The sequence below is a fragment of the Ochotona curzoniae genome, unplaced genomic scaffold (genome assembly GCF_017591425.1).
Source record: "Ochotona curzoniae isolate NIBS_2020 unplaced genomic scaffold, NIBS_Ocur_1.0 contig_64, whole genome shotgun sequence".
Classification (NCBI taxonomy): domain Eukaryota; kingdom Metazoa; phylum Chordata; class Mammalia; order Lagomorpha; family Ochotonidae; genus Ochotona; species Ochotona curzoniae.
Genome location: NW_024466502.1, coordinates 44,208,063 through 44,224,200, shown reverse-complemented (window position 1 = coordinate 44,224,200; position 16,138 = coordinate 44,208,063). Strand labels below are relative to the sequence as shown.

General features: G+C 38.4%; 1 long non-coding RNA gene across 1 annotated transcript in view; it reads right to left on the bottom strand.

The window, feature by feature from the left end:
- Positions 1 to 10,413: 10,413 nt before the first annotated feature.
- The window catches only part of LOC121163518, a 187,735-nt gene continuing 182,010 nt past the window's right edge, over positions 10,414 to 16,138 (bottom strand). Inside the window, exon 3 of the long non-coding RNA XR_005884904.1 lies at positions 10,414 to 10,550. This is a non-coding gene — a long non-coding RNA (uncharacterized LOC121163518). The remainder of the gene's footprint in view (positions 10,551 to 16,138) is intronic.

Sequence of the window (16,138 nt, the reverse complement as noted above, 5' to 3'; positions counted from 1 at the left end):
TCACATAGGACTCAGTTTGGGGTCAATGGATAAGGTTTGGTTAGGGTGCTATGTAAGGACAGATGGCACCTCGCTATTGAAGCACAGGCAGTAATTTGACAAGCAGTGTTTGGGCTTTGCTGTCTTTCAAATAATAGGAGTGATACTTTGTAAATCCCTAGATTTGGAAATGCAAAAAATATGCACTATGTAAAATTGGCACACAAGTTAAAATGTTTCAATATTTTCAATGAGAATAAAAAAAGAAGCAAGTTGGTGCCAACTAAATTAAGTTTGTTTTGTGATTAGCCTAAAAACAAAACTCATCTGAATCATGACTTCTCTTTCTCAGCCCATGAAGATCTTTGAGAATGTGAATTTTTTTTATATTCTCCATGCTTTTTAAAGAAATTTCAGTCTATGTGTTTAAAAATAATCTTAAAACGAAGCAATTCATCCAACAAAAATTACTTGTGAATGAACACAAACCTACTTGAGACATGAATTGAGTCAGTTTGAACATAATTCTCATTTTTCTTTATGATCTTAGTTTACTTACCAAAATTAAACTGTTTATAGCACTGCTAATTGCTTCTGAGTACTTTAATGTGAGAGGGGATTCCGTTCCCCTCTCAAGGCAAGTTAGTGCTGTAAATGGTTAGTGTTCTTACAAAGGCAGGTCACATAGTATTAGTAAATGCTACAGCCTTTTGTTAAAGGTGAAATAATGAAAAGAGTGATCAAGTTTGTGATTCAAGTTTGTGTTGCATAACTTTTTCTTTAGGAAACATTAATTAGCGTGCCGTTTACAACGGTAAATCAAATAGAAGATAATGGCACACAAGTTAATGAAGGAAAGCATGTGGGATTCTGTTTCACAGCAGAGCAACAGGGATCAGCAATAGAGCACAGACTGAAGAGCTCTGATTGTGTGAGGACCCATGTACTCGTATGTAATGTGAGTGTTTTTAATTGCACAGTAGTTAAGTCAGGAAAATGAAACCCTAATGAACTGCAAACTTCAGTGGAAAAAAATATAGGTAATCGAATCAGGAGATGGAGGATAATTCTATGATAAAATAAAAATCACTGTCCTGGCCTATATTGAGCTCACATAAAATATGCAGTCATACACATTTAGGGCTAAACTGCATATGTTCATTCTCATGTCTAACAAACTTCTATGTTACAAGGTATAGTTGATGTAATGGAAGTGGATCATGTGTGTGCTAAACACCAGAATTCCAGATCCTCTGAGATCACTTTGGTAGCCAAGAAACTTATTATCTAAGTTTTTAACCAAGCTTTTATCTCACTTATTTCATTGTCACAAGACTTAGGAGTCAGATCTACTGAATCACAGCTCTTGAGGAATTCACTTAAAGTGATATTAGAAAATAACAAGTATTTTTTTTTATCAGTAAGCTATTTGCAGAACAATTTTAAATTACATGCTCACTACACACACACACACAAACTCGTGCTGCTGTGCCCTTGACCTCTTGTAGGCTACAAACCTGCACCAGGTGGCACATTATTAAAATGACCCTTCCTTCACATGTCACTGTCACCTACAATGCATAGTGTTTCTTGTGGCTCATTCATGGTATTTTATAAGATTGTTTGCATTTTGACAATAATATAGTGAAATGTATCCAACCAATTAATTTCTGACTTAATGCAGAATTAATTTGAAATGGATTTATAAGTTTGGCATCCTTGTTTTTTAAAATAATTGCAGTAATTTAAATGGTAATGAAGACTTTGTATCAAAGACTATTGCCTACATGGGTCAAAGTTATTCCCAAGGAGGGAGAGGGAAAAACTCCTCTAAAACAAAGGCAGGAGTGTGGATAAATACTGCTGGAAGCTAATATAAATTAAACCTTGGAATATAATGGGAGGGGGCTTGGTGTGTATAGTTAGGCCATCTGTGTTTGCTAATTTGGGTTTGTCAATGTCAGGTGCAGGCTCTTGTCTGAGAATTATTTTCCTTAATGGTTATATTTCATAGGCCTGAATTCTTGATGGCTGAGAAAGACAATCCGTGGGTTGTGAGACTGGGAGCAGATTTATATCCCAGAGAGGCAGAGATAATCATTCTGGGCAGTGGCAATTTTCCTAATATAAACAGTACAAGGAAAGGGTGGTCAGTTATCCTCAGCAAGAAAGAAACTGACTGGGTTAAGCCAAGGGGAAGGGAATGTTGAGGCCCTCTTGGCCAACTCTTCCCAAGAGACTTCAAGTGATCACAGAACAACCAGTTGGCTCCTTCCTCAAATGAATAGTAACAGAGGCATATTTATGTTAACGGAAGCTGATCCCATATTTTCCTGGCTCAGGGAAATCTCCATGGAGTCCCACACTGCTTTTTGCTCTGATCTTACTGCATTAACTGCTTGGGGCATTGTACACACACAGAGTAACTGGGAGTTGTGGAGGCTTCATGGACTCTGCCTTGTGGCTGGGGAACTGTTTTATTTCTACTTGGAATTTTAAAATTGAGCAGGTTATGTACTGTGTACCTTCTGTTCATGGAATCTAGCCTAAAGCTTCTGAGAAATGACTCGAAGAACTCTAGTTCAGGGTTGGATGCTCTAGGCTTGCTCACTTTGACTTCCACATGAAATGTCTATGCAAATGCAACCTCCTCCCAGCTTCTCTAGCCTGTCTCCATCCTGTCTGAGGAATCAGAGGACATGGACTGGATTAACATCATTTGCAGCAGCATGAGGTCTTGAACCTGTGGAACCTCTAGATCCAGCCACTGCTTTCAGATTCTCAATCCTACCTGACCTCCATATCTTCCTCAGAAAAAGCTCCAAAAATTAGATACTAATTAGCACAGATGTTTAAGAGAGTTTTTTTTTCCTGTTGAATTGGCCACTTTTATTCATCTGTTTCATCTTTATTATCATGACCCCAATTAACTTTTTTACATTTCCAGTAGTCTATACTATGCATTCTCTAACTTTTCTCCCTGCCATAGGGTTCATCCTTCATCTATATGCCTTATCCTTGAATTCAAATCACAAAGCACAGATTATAATGTTTCTTTGAATAGCATGCCCTGTCCCCAAAGGGTGAAATTAAAGTTTGTTGTTATAACACTTTGAAATTCTTCAACTTTGATTTTTTAGCTTCTTGTCCATCTTAACTATTCTCACTATACAAGCCATGCAGGTGAAGGCTTTGGGACCCTGCATCCACGTGGGAAACCCAGAAGAGTCTCCTGGCTTCGGACCAGCATAGCATCGGCTGTTGCGCTCACTTGGGGAGTGAATCATCAGACGGAAGATCTTCCTCTGTCTCTCCTCCCTGTATATCCGCCTTTCCAATAAAAAAATAATAAAAATAAATCTTTAAAAAAAAAAAGATGGTGATGATCACTGTTTCTGTCCTGTGAATCCTTTCCCTGGCCTTATTGTTAAGGGTGCTCAGGAAAGAGGAAATGCCTAATAAATGTTTGAAGAACATTTCTGTCAAGGTGCATGCAAATCCAGTCAGCTGAGAAATGCATTGAAAATACCTGGATGGTGAGGGGAAAATGTTGGTGAACACCTGACATGTGCCATGTGACCTTAACCTCAACCATTTATTGCTAATTCCACTTCCCTATGTGGAGATGGTGGCATGGCTGCACAGTCAATCCACTGTAACAAATGACCTCTTGATGCCGATGTTCAATGCAGCAGTTAAGATACTGCTTGAGATGCCCACACCACAGCACACCCTGGGAAGCTCAAGTGATTAGGTCCCTGCCAGCCATATCAGAGACCTGGATTAACTCCTGCACTCCTGACTTTGGCCTGGCTTGTTGTGGTCATTTGGGGAGTGGATCAGTAGATAGTAAATCTTTGTCTACCTGTCTCTCTGCCTTTCAAATAAAAAAATAAAGCTGCTCACCTATTTAAATGAATAGTCATCAGAAGGTTTCATTTAGAAAAATAAAAATGGAAGAAACAGGACATAGAAAAATCAAAGAATGGGGCTCGCACTGTGATAAAACATGTTAAGCCACTTCATAAAGTGCCAAGCATCCTGTGTGAGTGCTGGCTTATGTGTTTAGCCTCTCTGCTTCTCATCCAGCTCCGTGCTAACGTGCCTAGGAAAGCACCAGAAGTTGGCCCAAGTGCTTGGGCCTTTGCATCCTACGGGGAGACCCTGAGCATGCTCCTGTTTTCAACCTGGCCCAGTCCTGGCTGCTTTGACTTTTTGTGGAGTGAACCAGCAGATGGAAGATCTCTATGTGTCTTTCCCTCTGAAACTCTGCCTTTCAAATACATAAAATAAATCTTAATAATGAAGGACTTTAAAAAATAAAAGAAGTCCCTTATATCAAGAATAGAGGAAGTGTAACAGGAGGTACACACTAAGAGATAAGGTGAAAAGCCACAAACTGTGGGATCTTCTGCTAGACATGTGAGTACTTAAGGTTATAGAAGTCACAGAACTCCATGGAGATTTATCTTATCCATCATTCCCCGGGATAAATGAAGTATTATGTTGAGAATAATAGGCTGAAGCTATGGAGTAAAGCTCTTCTTCATTTCCTGCTTCTTTGTCTGAAAAGATAATGTGGCAACTGACTCTTTAGTCTCCCGTGACAATGACTTCTCCCAGTCTGTTCTGAGAAGGAGGTAGGCAGAGGGGAGGGGAAGAAAGCACCCAACCCAAAGAAAATGATGACTCAAACTGAAGCATATGACAGAATGTGGGGAGTGAGGGCTAATGGGATAGATTCACATTCATATTTATTGGGAATAAAATCACTAAACTTCCACTGAAGCTTTTGAGAATATGAGAATGAGAAAAAAGAGAAATGCAAACGTAAGAGAAGAGCTTCCAAAAATAATGTTGGCAATTTAAAAACATCCATCTGACTGCCTGGGCCCACTGCTTCTGTATCTGCAAACTCAACCAAATGGGAATCGTAAACACTTTCAAAATTTGATATTTGTACTGAACATGTGGGTCTTTTCTTGTTATTACTCCCTACATGATACAGTGCCATAACTATCGGCATAGAATTTCCATTGCATTAGACAGAATAAGTAATCCACAGATAATTTAAAGGATCCAGGGGAATTTGGATAGGTTACATGTAAATATGATGCTATTTTGTGTGAAGGACTTTGAGCATCCTTAGACTGGTATCTGCAGGGAATCCTGGAATCAATTCCTCATGGACTCTGAAGGTGACTATAATTGCCATTAGAAAGAAGAAATTGAGTTTAGTTAATAAATTATGGTTTGCACAGCAAATTCAATGCTAGTATAAATAATACATATATTTTTATAACTGGAAATGCCTTCAATTATTATAGATATATTAAAGACTGAAAGTACATGAATACAATATTAAAAATTTTAATGCAAGATTTCAAATAGACTAGCCTTGTTAAGCAAAGCCCAAGAGTTCCAAGAATGACTTTCTTTTTAACCATAAATTGGAACAAGAGGCTTCCTTAGTGCAGGATACTCTCATAAAAAATTATGAGATTTACATGGCTTGTTAGCATCTAGAAAGCAACATTCCATTACCAAAAGAAAAATAGCTATGAACATTCTATATCGATAAATACTTAGTTTAGTGCTTATTTGCTTTTGTGATGGCTCAGAGAGGAGTAGCTAAGAGATGAAATAGCACTCCTGGTAGATTTCCATTACTCATGCTATCCTGTCTGCTGTTAAAGTGAATGGATATTGACAGGAATTTCCAAGTGCAACAGACTTTCTGATTCTGGTTCTTTATAATATACAATATGAGTTGTTTGATATCATCGATTATTAATCAGCTAAAGTCACTAACAATCTTCCTTTACACATGTGTGTATACATATATATGCATGTGTGTATACATACACACATATATGTAAAAATGTTCTATTTTTTTGAAATGAACGTTACAGAGAGGAGAGACATCTCCCATCCACTAGTTCACTCCCTAAATAGCAAAAATGGCCATAGCTGGCCAGACTAAAGCCCGAGCCCAGATATTCTTCTGGGTCCACTTACATGGGCTTGAATCATTCTCATTTTCCCAGGAACATTAGCAAGGAACTGGATAGAAAGCTGGAATGAAACCAGTGCTCATATGGACTGCTGGCATTATAGCAGGTAGTTTAACCTGTGAAACCACAACACTGGCCTCTCCTTACCTACATGGATACCTTTTCTATATCTAAATACCTTAGGACTGTTCTCCGCAAGGGATTTTCCTCACAAAAACCATCTTTTGGAAAAGGAAATTGTAACATATTGCTGCCAATTGCATTACTGTGACCATAAAGAAAATAAGAGAACATAGACTGTTTTTAATTTCCCATTAAGAAATATTAAATGCGCATGTGCATTAGAGGTTATGTTTGGTATAGGGTAGCAATTTAATTGAAGAAACTGCTTAGAGGATGCTGAAATAAGGTTGCAAATTTTAGAGAGTTTCTATGGATATGCAGTGGATTTCTTTTTAATTATTCAACATCTGTTTAGAGATATGCAGTTTCCAACTATGTAATTAGATTTAAGTACTTTTTTCCAATTCTATAAATAAAGCACTATGTGCAATTACACAGAAATGTGTGGTGCAAAAGCAAGCTACACCTCATAGGCTATGACACTAGCATCTGGAGGACACTCCTACGGTGTGATGATAGCCAAGTTAAAAAGAACACTGTACTCCAGACACAGGGCAACAGGCTGACTATTTTGGAGGCATATCCGCTTCCTACAGTCATCTCTCCTGGCCACTGTCATGATTGGGAGGAATTACTGGTGAAAGAAAAGAACATATTTACCCAGAATCTACATTTAGAGGCTAGAGTTTGAAAGCAAAGATCTGTTTTTGTCCTGCTGTAAGACTTACGTTCCCCCCCTTCCCCCGCCTGCTCCCAAGAACAAAAGTGGTGACTTCAGATCTGTGGGGATCAATTTGGAATAAAAGATTAGAAGGTGTGTGACCTTTGTGTTGATTCCAGCCTGCATTGGCACCAGCTGCAAACATGAGATACTAAAGTGGTTCCTTTTCCCCAGTTACATCTGGGGACAAGGGCAGCTTTTTTTTTGTCACAGCTGCTGGATGAAAAGTAATTCTGAAGTCTTTGTTAGGAAAGATCCTTGGTGTAATGAGCCCTAGGCAGACAAGGGCATTGGAGATCACTTGCGGACAAAGGGATTGAAAATGAGTAAAGTTTCATTCAGTTGCTCGGGATGGAGCATGCTGGCAGCAAACACACCCGTGCCACAATCAATTTAATTCTTCCCTTTTCATGTCCTCTTCCCTTCTTCCCTTATTTACCCAAAGGACTCCTCCATGATAGCCCAGGCACTGTTCACAGACCTTGTGTCATTGTTCAAGTTAATTTTTTTTTTTTTTTGCTGTGAGCTCCACCCAGTAACTCTGCTTAATCACTGGCTTTATCCCCCCTTTCTATGGCTCACCTCTGGGATCACCAGTTCTCTCCAAAAGCATTTCCTAAAACACCTCTATTCACATTCATAAAGCCTTAGAAGATACCGTCTATGTTCTAATGGCTTATTTTTTTTCTGAACATCTGAGTGGATTGCTCATTTTTAAAATTGTTAGATTTATGTGGGCCGTTGCCAGAGAGAAATATCTCTGTCAACACTATTTCATCGTTTTAATTAATTTTCATTGATGTGAAGAGAATAGATTTCATGTATTTTATAAATACATTTCTAAGATAACTGTCTTTCCATTCCCTCAATTTCTTTTTCTTCCTCTATTTTAACCTTTGAGTTTTGAAATATCAGTTCAAATTTACTTTATAATCTTAGACTTTGATATATATTTTATAAAAGGTTTAATTTTGAGATGCAGGCACACACACACACACACACTGAATATTAATCTTCTCTCTGTTGGTTTACTGCTTAACTGACTACGATGATCAGGACCAGATCAAGCCAAAGCCTAGGGCCTAGAACTCCAGCTGGCTCTCCTACGTGCATGCGGTGGACCAGGCACTTGGGCTATCACCTGCTACTTTCCCAGGTAATGTTAGCCAAGGGTTGGATCAGGAACAGAGCAGCAAGAACCTGTGTTGCAGTATGGGATGCTGGCCTTGAAGGTGGCAGCTTAACCCTATCTGCCACAATGTCATCCTCTGGATGGATGTTTTAGTTTCCATGTTGGCGTCCATTTTTTCATTTCTTTGAGACCTTCTTTTTCTCTGTCTCCTGGTCTCTCACTTGAACGCTTTGACAAAGTCATTTTTTATAAGAAGAAATTTTAGACATATACTAGTAAAAACTCAGTCTTTCTGGCTCTATGTAGATCAATGCAGGTGCTCAGGGCTGGTAGATTTACCCCCTATACGCCATTGTGCATGAAACCAGTGTCCAGAAACGACCTGCAGCTGGTAAAGCTGCCTCTTGTGATGCCAACATCTAGTTTGGACATTGGTTCATGTGCTGGCTGCTCTATTTCTGATATAGTTTTCTGCTAATAGCTTGGGGAAATGGTGGAAAATGGCCAAGGTTTTTCGACCTTGCTATCCACATGGGAGACCTGGAAAAAGCTCTGGTTCTGATTTCAGTCTGGTCCAACCCTGGCTATCTGGAGAGTGAAGCAGCAGACAAAAAACTTCTATCACTCAGTCACTCTGTGTGTGTGTGTCTGTAACAAAAGAGAAAAAATAGTAACAGATACTGCTGACTTTATAATTTTTAGCATTCATCTTAAATTTCACCTAAGAATTTGGAATTCAGGGGTAAAATATTTTGGAACAATTTTCTATGTGTCTAGCTCTAAAGTACTAGTGATTTTCATTTGTGTCTTTTTCAGAAATTGTGACTCATACTTAATTTATTTGATATTATTTGTGTAGATACAGAATCAGATATGTTGTAAATTGAAAAGTCTTTGGGACTCCTTTGTTCTTAAATTGCCATGAGATGAGTGAGGTACTAAAAAGTGTTTATTATTCATATTTTTTCATGGATCACAGTACTGATATCTAAAGTATTACATCTAAAAATTCATCGCTCAAAGTTTCTCCTATGTTGTGTCTTACAACATTTTATTTCATTTAGGTATATGGACTTAGATACATAAACCATTCTGAAATAATTTTTGTGTATGGTATAAATTTGGTATCATGATGATTCTCAATGGTAGCAGCATCACAAAAAAGCTGAAAAGACAGAGTATGCTTTCTTGCTCTCTTTATTGGGCTGTTTTTGCTTCCTTGGCAAAACTATTTGCTGGGTAGTTGTATTTGTGTACACCTAATTCTGACCTGTCTAATTATACTGATCTACGTGTCTACTCTTTTGTCAATATGATCAGTTTTGATAGGTGATGAAATAATGCCAGGGAAATTGAGTGATCATCACAAGGTTACCAGTCCCAAAGATACAGACTTTGAGGTCACATCCAATACCCAGTTCGCTTAATTACAGCTACTTTTCTCCTAATGGAGAATGGAAAGCTTGACTGTTATTCCCAATCCTTCAACCAATCTGTTTCCTTTACATGTTTTTTTTCCCACTATAAGACCCTCCATACACTAGGAGGGAAAGCAGAGTTGCAAGAGTGGTTCTTAGCTGGAAAATATATTGCAAGAAGCTCCATTTACCTATGAAATCTTAACTGTGTATTACCTCTCTTGGCACTGATACTTTATTGAAATTCATACAGATGCAAAATCAAAATCAAGTCCCTCCACCACATAATATCGAAGATTTCTGGTAACACCACATTGCTAGGTAACAACATGAATTGCTAATGATGCCACTCTAAGGACCTTTGATTTTTGCTTTTGATCCTGCACTCTATTAAAGTTTGAGGAGAGAGGGTGAAATAAGTTTTGTTTGAAGAAACATTTTTGGTCCCTTGTTTTGCTGTACAGATATTTCTAAAGAAGGACAGGTTTATTTTGAAGTTTGAAGATTTCATGGTGTTATATATATATATATATATATATATATCTTTTAGGAAAGTATAACAATATAGGTTTATATAAAGCTGAATTTCTTTAGGACTTACAATATTTGGCACATTTAATCATTATTCAATTCAAATTTAAGAAAAAGACAAGCTTTAAACTGAAGGCCAGTTTTTTTTGCTTTCAAAATCCTTAAGAGGATTAATCAACCAATAAAGAGAAGAATTCAGGACTCAGGTTCTCCTCAACTTCTATGGATTTTGGGCAAGAACTAGGGGAATTAACTCTAAGATGCTAATATTGACAAGTAGGACAGTTACAAATCCTCTCTCTGCATGAATTTCACGATGCCTTGGTTAGATTATGACTGAGAATGAAAGATAATCAGAATAGGGCACTTTCTGTCATCAAACTTCAAGTAACATTTACATCTGATGATACCACTCCCAATAATTTAGACCATAAAATGCAAATCATGTCTCTTGATGGGAAGATAGATGATAAAAAAATTGGCTTACCTGACTCAGTTGGCAACTTGGAAGTCCAGGAAATCCAGTGACCCAGTTCTAATCAGAGTCTGAAGACCGGAGAACTAGCAGGACCAAGGAGGGGGTAAGCTCTAGTCTGAGTCTTGAGTCCCAAAGCAGGAGACTGATGCTCCACCTGGAAGAGAGACAACAAATTCTTCATTATTCAGTCCTTTGTTCTGTTCAGGTCTGTAACACTGGTGAGGACTATCTTCATTATTCTGTCTCATGATTCAAATGTTACTCCCTTCAAGAAATTAACTCCCAGACATATCCAGCACAAAATGTAACCAAATTTCTGAGGATTCCATGAAGCAGTCAATGTAAAATCAACCATGACAGTTATCCTTGGGTTCTTATCTCTTGAGTGGTTTCTAATGTAAGATAGTTCATGGATTGGCTCCCATTTGGGGAGTATTCTCACCATCCTTCTCCTATTCCTGCATCCCCAAATCTATTAGTGTGCCTGATTGGAATAGACAAGTTCAAGGAAATCAAATGTGAGCCAGGGATCCTAGGCCTGCCTCTATCCTGGCATAAATAGTCCTTGTGGCCCAGATACAGTCTGCTTCCTTTCTGTAGGAGACTCTGGTGGAATTTGAAGTATGTCATTTTCAAGATATACTGTATACCTTGATCTGACTTTCATAAAAGACACCAATGACCGGAGCTCGTAGGAAATTGTCCTCACAGACCAACTCAAGGAAGCTGGATATAAAATTCCTTTATTGTGCTTACTAAACAAATCTTAGTGTCTACCAAGCAGAGATAAGTATCAGAAATGGAACATTTGCCTTTTTAGAGGAGACAAATGTAGCATGAGTTTGCTTTTGAACATTTAGTCTGTTACTGTTGCTTGTGAGTCTGCAATCAATATTACTATGTATTAAAAATAGTATGTGAACCAAGAAGTCATTCTAGTTGAGCAACTATATTTTACTTGTCCAATTTCCCAGAACACAGAATACCATCTCCAAAATCAGTTAAAGAAAACAAATTATTGAAAAAGAATCAGGACCAGCACATTTCCCATGTGGAGTGAATTTCAAGGGCTGGAATGAATAGACTACCAGGAAACGCAGGGTGAGACCCAAGTGTGCCATTCTGTAGTGCTTCCTTCAGGACTGCTCAAGCCTCATCCCTGGCTTGCAGCACATCACACAGTAGGACAAGCAAAGTACCGCGAGGAACTTAGAGGACAGAACTGCTGTCAACTTCACCACTGACCCTCTTACCCAACCTACATTCATAACCAACTTTAACATGGATGTGGGAATTCTATATCTGGAAAGTATGAGCTTTATTTCTAGTAACACTGCAGTGAATGTTTAGAATATAAATGGCTGAACATGGACTTGCTCATATGAAACCTTCAGCCCAGCCACAATGCTCTCAGTTCTCCCTGATAATGGTGGAGGAATGGTGAAGCAGCAACAATTCAGGTGTTCTGAGGATCCACCCTGATGAATGCAGGGAGTGGGCCTAATACCTGTAATTTCAAATGCATGTAGACTTGTAACATATGCTTTGGGGTCCAGGCTAATGGCTTTACATGATGCTAAAATATAATCCTCCTAATCCTCTTGTGGGACAAGTTAGTCCAAATAAAAGAAAACTTCCTCTCAGGCCCACCATTCTCTCCCCAGTTTTAACAAGAACTTTATGCTTTACATGCAAGTCTTTCGTAAGAAATCCACTCATTAGTTGCACAGAATTCTACAAGCGCTGTAGACAAATAACATTATGCCACAAATTAAAATATTCGTATGGTCACATTTGTTTCCTTATTTTAAAAATATTTCCCTTTGTCACTTTGGACAAGTAAAATAATGAAGATACTTAAGTTGCCTGCAGGGTCTACCTATTCACCCTGAAAACTTAGTAACTTCTGTATCAGGGAACTAACTAATGCTAAACATTACCAAGAACTTTTCCCCTAAATGTTTGCTGTGTTGAGAACAACTACATGGTTTATCATTGCACTTTAAATATCTAATAAAGAGGATATAACAGGATTCAAACAGTAAAATACAATCTGACTCTGGAGTTGGTTTTACGTCCATGTAATGCTCAAGTTTTATTTAAGTTAAAGAACATTGCTCCAAAAAGGCCATAAAGTACTATTTCGTGGTGTATAATTCTATTTTCCTGGATGCCAATCCCATTATGAAGCAATAGGAAGGCTTTCATATTTAAGTCACTGGCACTGTTAGTTAAAACCTAATGCAACAACAGATTTACTTAGTTTAAGACTTCTCAGAGTTCTTATTCTGACAGAATAAATTATGAATCCCTGTGGAGCAATATGTGACTTTTTATTCGTGGAGCATCCCATGGGACCACTTTTACTTGGATCACATTTTGGGACACACTGCTCCAAAGACTTCAAACTAAAAGTCCCGATTTCAGTTATTGTGACAGATGGTGCAGCAATAGGTATCTGCTCTTGGCCAAGTAGTAAGTGGGATCCTGTTATTTCATCAAGAATAAATAAGGGAACCAATGCAATCTAATGTGGGCCCAGCAGCATGGCCTAGCAGCTAAAGTCCTTGCCTTGAATGCTCCAGGATCCCATATGGGCGCCGGTTCTAATCCCGGCAGCTCCACTTCCCATCCAGCTTCCTGCTTGTGGCCTGGGAAAGCAGAAGGTAAATAATATAGAGGAAGCAACATCTTATGTGCAGCATCAACAGCAGCTGGCTCTAGGGATGCCCTGCGGGGCTGACAGTGGCTCTCCTGCTCCCTGAAACACTGGGAATTCTGTGACAGCATGATAAGGCATGGAGCGTAGCTGGGATTCTGCATCTGTGATCCCTGTGTATGTGCCTGGCTTCACAGCTGAGTCCACTGAAGGCCTAGGTTGCATCATTGCAGAAGATTCTGTGCTCACATGGAGAACCACATAGATCATACAGGCAGGACTGGCAGGTATGTGGGAGTGTTCCCACTGCGATCTCTCCCTGCACTGATCCCCTAAGGAAAGGGGAGGTAAGGCAGAGATCATACCAGCAGAGCAGCTCCTACCATCCCACCAGCTTTGCATTTGTTAAAATGCAAAGATGAAGAAACTGATGAAAAACCTCAAAATCAATTTTCAAAAATGATCATTAAATTACTCAAAAATGAGAAATAAATGCATGAATTACGAAAAAATCCATATGGCATGGTTGAAAAGTTTCCCCATGAGATTGTAATATTGAAGAGAAATAAATCTAAAATATTAGAAATGAAGAATATGCCAAATAAATCTACAAATACAAAAAAAACCCCAAAAATTGTGAAGCAGAAGGTCTGACAAGAAGATGAATATTTGGAAATATCACAGAAAAAAAAAATGAAGAAGAATAAGTAGGAAAAGGAGGAGGAGGAAGAAATGAGAAAACCCAAAAATAGAGTGTGCAATTCATGGGATATTATGAGATATCAAGTGACCTAACACGTGACTCTTAGGAGTTCCTCTAAGTGTGGAAAGAGAGAATGGATTAGAAGGCCTAATTAGTAAAATAATAACTGAAGATGAGAGGATGATCTCTACACCATTTTTACAGCAGCTCAACTAACAATACCTAAGATATGGAGTCAACCCAGGTACCCACCAACTGATGACTGGACAAATAAAATGTCATATTTAAGCACTGTGGAACACTACTCAGCCATAAATAAAGAATTCAATCCTGTCTTTTCCAGCAAAATGGATGCAACTGGAAGCCATTATGTTTAGTGAAGTAGCAAAGTTCCAAAAAGACAAATACCATATGATTTTCCTGGTTTGTGGTAACTAATACAGAGTACAAAGGAATGTTCTGTATGAGTGAATAGGCATTTTGAGATTTGATTGTTGTTTACCTTTTTTATACCCTCGAAGGACAGTGATTTTTTTTTTGTCTATTTGTTGATTCTTTTATCTGATGGAGTATTCAGCCTGTGACTGCAAAGTGAACTGAAAGCATGTCGTTTTAAAGCCAAGAAATCAAGGAGCATGGTGGGTGAGGGACGTGACGGGCAGGAAGGGTGTCTGGTGCAGAAGGCCACAGTGCTCCTACATCTCTGCCATGAAGCATGAATATGTCCACCTGATGTACATATATTTAAAATTTATCAGCTCCTCTGGCTCAGATCCTGTTGCTTTATCATCACAATGACTCCACGTACCATGTTTCAGTAAAAACTTTGTAATGCTCCTTTTGTTTTTTAATGAAGATATTATATACTTTAAATGCATAAATTGCATGATATATGAATTACATTTCAATAAAAGATAAGAAAATTAAAATTAGCCTTCCTTCATGGCAAAAATGTTTACAAAATCGTTTAGTAGATTTAAAAATTTAAAATGGCCACTGCTAGGGAGTATAAAAGCTATGTTTTAAAGCATACTATTTTCAGTTACAGAAAAAATGTCCTTGAAATGCACATTGTACAGGGATTTAGGCACCTCTGCCTTGTGACATTCACTGAGTAGCCTTACGATATTATCTCAGATAAAACAGGAATAATAACTTGGCTTCTCCTTGACAATAAAAACAATGTGATGCTATCTGAAGGTGCTTTGGAAGGTGCAAAAGTATATAGTACTGTATAAATGTACCCAGATTGAATTATTTTATCTACTGTGAGAAGCAGTGATAATACCAAAGCAATAAAAAAATTTGACGTGTAATATATTTCATGGATACCTGTCAAATAGGAATAGTGCCCACCATTAATACTGCGTCCTCCTTGTATCTTTACAAAAGAATGGCTCGAGCAAGGAGTGGGATTGTGGTCTTGTAGACAATGAAGGCATCTTGTACTTTACTACAGAAAGACCAATGCATCTGAGGGTTGCTTGTGCAAACAGTATTTTCAGAACAGAGACTTAGGAATGTGAAGCCTGATATCTATTCAAACCTCTTAGAATAACAATAAAATAAAAATAAACAAATAAAAATGATAGTTTTCTCAATTTACTGAAAAAGATCTAGGAAATAAATTTGCTTTAATTGATATCTCAATGATTAGGCAGATGCCCCACTCCAAGGTTTCTGATTGTAAGGAGTTCAAAACCTGCTAGAGAAGGATCAGCCGTGACCTATGATGACGACAACGCATCATCCTGTGGAAGCTGTAACTAGATCACTCATACTTCTAAATCCTGCCTCAGTGAATCCTGCCTCTGCTGGTAGAATAGGACTCCAGCCACAACCAACCATGTCATTGAAGGTTTTCAGACTTAGAGAAACTTCATTTCTTTTTGGAATAGGCAGTGATAGAATATAAGTCCAGAGCTGAATATAGTCATGTCCTTGCCAAAAAAGGGATAAGGTGTGTCTGATATAGTGCCGAGCTGAGCCAGGAATGAGAAAAAGGATCCTGCAAACCTGGCTTCCAAATGGAAGCTTCTGCTTCCTGCAAGGGTTTGATTTCTGGAATTAATTTTCTGGTTTGGCTTAAGCAAATTTTGCTGTATGTTAGATTAATGTATCTTTTATTTTAACACTTTAGACCAGAAATATTTAGGATCGCAGATCTCAGGTTGTGCTTTTTTTCCCCCCATGTCTCTCTTAGTGTACAGACTTGGGATGAAACCCAAGTTTAAATATTAGGGCCTGGCACGGTAAGCTTGTGGCTAAAGTCCTTGCATTGCATGCACCGGGATCTCTTATGGGCACCAGTTCTAATCCCGGCAGCCCTGCTACCCATCCAGCTCCCTGCTTGTGGCCTGGGAAAGCAGCTGAGATGGCC